Genomic DNA, 3,854 nt, shown 5'->3' with positions numbered 1-3,854 from the left:
AGACATAGACAGTTAGACAGACAGACAACAGACAGACAGACAGACAGACAGACAGACAGACAGACAGACAGACAGTCAGACAGACAGACAGACAGACAGACAGACAGACAGACAGACAGACAGACAGACAGACAAAGATGGTTACATGATCTCCCACAGTTCCCAGTGGCGGACAGGAAACAAATGAAGTTTTCTTTTCTTTCAGTGACAAAGAGCTGCTGAGATAAATCCTAAATGTTTGTTTCCTCCACGCTGTGGTCCTGATGCTGCAGACAGACTGTCCTTAATGCAGATAAAATGACTCTTCCATGCAGAGAATAGAGTTTGTGTCGAGCAGACGGAAGTTATGGACCCATTTATGTTCTCCTTCCTTCTGTTGGATGACGCTCACCTGAGCCCTCCTCTTGTCTTCCTCAGGGAACTATGGTGAAAGTGGGATGGAGGTGTTCAAAGAGCTCGCCTCTCAGGACGGCCTCTGCATCGCTCATTCTGACAAGATCTACAGCAACGCCGGCGAGAAGCACTTCGACAGGCTGCTCCGAAAGCTGCGAGAGCGTCTCCCTAAAGCCAGGGTGGTGGTCTGTTTCTGTGAAGGCATGACTGTCCGAGGGCTCCTCCTGGCCATGAGGAGGCTCGGGGTCGCTGGAGAGTTCCTCCTGATTGGCAGGTTTGTTACAGACAATGTTTCTGGGATTTTGGAAAAGTTTTTCAACAGAATGTTCTGTCATCTTTTCTGCTGTCTTTTAACTTTTACAGCAGGTTCAAATGATAAAGGCTGTTGAAGTCAGTGAGCTGTGGGATTATTCGTCTTCATGTTGTGTGATCATCAGTTTTCAGATGAACTGATTGATCATACATTCGTCATTTCTCAAACTAAAATGTCTGAAGAATTGTTGCACGCAGCTATTGTCATCAACCTAACAGTGGTTAGCACTGACGGGTCCCATCCTTGGTTCAGACCTGGGGTCTTTCTGTGCAGATTCTGCAGATTCTCCTTGTGCTTGTGTGGGTTTTCTCCGGGTACTCTGGTTTCCCCCACAACACAAAAATATGTACAATTGGTTGCTTTCAGTTAAATAACTGTAAAGAAATCTTCTTCTCTAAAGAATGCTGAGGAGAATGCAGAGCAGAACTTACCTTCCACAGCARTTATTTTTAGTTAGCATATAGCTAAAATCTAACCATGGTTATTCAATAGCAGCTGCATTCTGGCACGATAAGCTGTATGTTTTATATTCTATTAACGTATGATCTGATTAGTCGACTAATCGAATAAATAATCGGTGATTAATCGATTATTAAAATAATCGTTCGTGGCAGCCCTAATTAAGATGAGGGATTTTTAAATCAGAAATTAATTTGGAGGCCGGTCTCTGAATGGGTAGATTGTGGAGTACAGGTACATTTTAGAAAATACATTTTTGATAAATTGAACTGATTTTGGATGAAAATACTGGCTGTTTGACATACAGTATATTAATATGATGAATTGTACGGTCAGTAGGTAGGGTTTGGTGAAACAGACACTAAAAGGTCAGGCTGCAGAAAAATGCTGAAATTAGTTAGTTAAAAGCTTGTTTAAAGAGGTGTGTTTTCAGATATTTCTTGAATGAATCAAAGTGTGCACAGATGGATAGGAAGTTCATTCCAGAGCCTGGGGGCCGTGGAGGAGAAGCCTCGGTCACCTCGGGTCTTGGGACATGTGTGGGGAACAATTAGGAGATGTTGATCCTGTGAGCACAGGCTGTGTTTGGGCTTGTAAGGGGAGATGAGACTTTTAAATGTAGTCAGGCGACTGGCCATTGAGAGCTCTGAAAGTGAGGACCAGGATTTTGAACTTGATTTGAAAATGAACAGGGAGCCAGTGAAGTTGTGAAAGGATCGGGGAGATGTGTGAGAACTTTGAAGTTCGGGTTAAGAGTCTTGCTGCAGAGTTTTGTACGAGCTGAAGGCGATTTATCTGTTTCTGGTTCAGACAGGTGGACAGGCTTTTACAATAATCTATGCAGGTCAAGATGAAGGCATGAATTACTAATTCCAGGTCAGAAATGGACAACAGGGGCYGCAGCTTCGAAATATTGCGAAGTTGGAAGTAGCAGGTGGAGACCAGATTATTTACATGTTTGTCAAGAGACAGTCCTGAGTCAAAGTAAACACCTAGGTTGCACACATGTTTTCAGGCGGTTGAACTTAAAGAGCTGAGATGGTCTTTTATCTCCTGGTGTTTGTTGTCAGGGGCCAGGATCAAGGTCTCTGTTTTATTGAAGTTAAGGAGTAACAAGTTGTCTGACAGCCATCCACTTATTTAAGAGACACGGTTTAAGAGGGAGGTTAGCTTGTAGAAAGTCGAGTCATTAAAAGAGCAGTATAACTGCAGGTCGTCAGCGTAGAAATGGTAAGAGATGTCAGGGAAATGTTTGATAATCTAAGCCAGAGGGCGATTGTATAGAAGGAAAAGAATTGGGCCCAAAATGGAAATGTAATTAAAGGTATAGTTTTCATTTCATCCCAGAGCTTTAGATTTGTACCATTTTGATCCAACTATGAAAGCAACATTATGTCAAATGTCATGTCTCATCTAGAGAAGTCTTCCACATCTGTTACCACTCACAGTATGACAAGACTGTTAGGATTCAGAACGACTCCCAACGGCAGACAAAGGGGACTGGGTAAGTCCACTGATGTTGTTGGTCCATGAGGGTTCAGTACCCAGTGAGGGAGCAAGCTGGCTTTGGAAATCCAGGGAGTGGTCCAAGGTCAGAGCCGGGAGGTCAGAGATCCAGTAAGAAATCCAAATCGTAATCCAAAAGGCGAGGTCCAAGGGGCAAAAATGAGGTCTTAATCCAAGGGTCAGAAACATGAACAGTACCAGGCAGGGATCAGGCAAAAAGGGGGAGTCAAGAGGCAGGCTTGAGGTCATGGACAAGAGATCAGGCATGGGCTGTGAAAAAACGCTGGACATCTACTTGGTAAAACTGTTCAATAATCTGGCAAAGGCAGAGTGAGAGCTTGAGGCTTAAATAGGTAAATAGGTGAGGGCAATGGGGCTGATTGCTGTTTCTGTGATGGGAGGGATGAGACAATGAGCATGAGAGGCAGGAGAGCAGACAGAGCAGCTAAAAACATGACAGTATCTGAATGACTGTCAGGTACCACCGCACCGAAGCTCAGCTCAGTATCTGTAAAATTCATGTTATTGGATTCAGCTGCACTCAGGATGGGTTTCTTACACAAACGTTACACGGATCTGAAATGTTCTCCCATCCCTGACAAGAAAAAAGTTCCTCTGAAAGCAGAAAGTGCTTGGAGTCAGATTCCCTGATGAATAATGCATTCCAGTGGCGAGCTCTGACTCCCTGTCAGCTCAGAGGCAGGAGGTGCTCATGAGGGACAGCACCTCCAGCTCCACATGGAGAATGTGGAACAGAGAACAAACAGAAAGTTTAAGATTTAATAAACACTAAACTTTCTCTCACCCCTCAGCTTTTAATTCTGCACTGCTGGTAACATTTCTGCAGAAAATAATGCCTCAGGGGTTTCGTTTAGGACTAATAATAACGAATAATATCTAAATCTAAATGTGAGGTTAGGTTTAGGGTCAAGTATGTACCTGTGAGGTTAGGTTTAAAAGGTCAGGGTTAGGCTGTAGAAATTTATAGAAGTCAACGCAGTGTCCCCATAAAGATAGCTGTACTGGAATGTGTGTGCATACGTGTGTGGGTTTGTTTTTGGTGACATTTGGGGGTAATTTCAAATGGGGCAATATTATGTGTTTCTCAGGCATATTTTTAAATACTATACCATAATAAAGTATCTATGTCACCTTTAGTTGTTATTAAAATACTGTTTTTATG

General features: G+C 43.1%; 1 protein-coding gene and 1 pseudogene across 1 annotated transcript in view; both read left to right on the top strand.

The window, feature by feature from the left end:
* The window catches only part of LOC106529914 (metabotropic glutamate receptor 1-like), a 15,762-nt pseudogene extending 14,980 nt beyond the window's left edge, over positions 1 to 782 (top strand).
* The window catches only part of LOC106529923 (metabotropic glutamate receptor 1), a 58,952-nt gene continuing 55,740 nt past the window's right edge, over positions 643 to 3,854 (top strand). The window contains exon 1 of the mRNA XM_014025450.1: positions 643 to 667. The gene's annotated coding sequence lies outside the window, so the exon portion shown is untranslated. The remainder of the gene's footprint in view (positions 668 to 3,854) is intronic.

The sequence above is a fragment of the Austrofundulus limnaeus genome, unplaced genomic scaffold (genome assembly GCF_001266775.1).
Source record: "Austrofundulus limnaeus strain Quisiro unplaced genomic scaffold, Austrofundulus_limnaeus-1.0 Scaffold476, whole genome shotgun sequence".
NCBI classification, from domain to species: Eukaryota; Metazoa; Chordata; class Actinopteri; order Cyprinodontiformes; family Rivulidae; genus Austrofundulus; species Austrofundulus limnaeus.
Note: the sequence above shows the minus strand (reverse complement) of the source record. Positions and strands in the feature narration are given on the sequence as shown.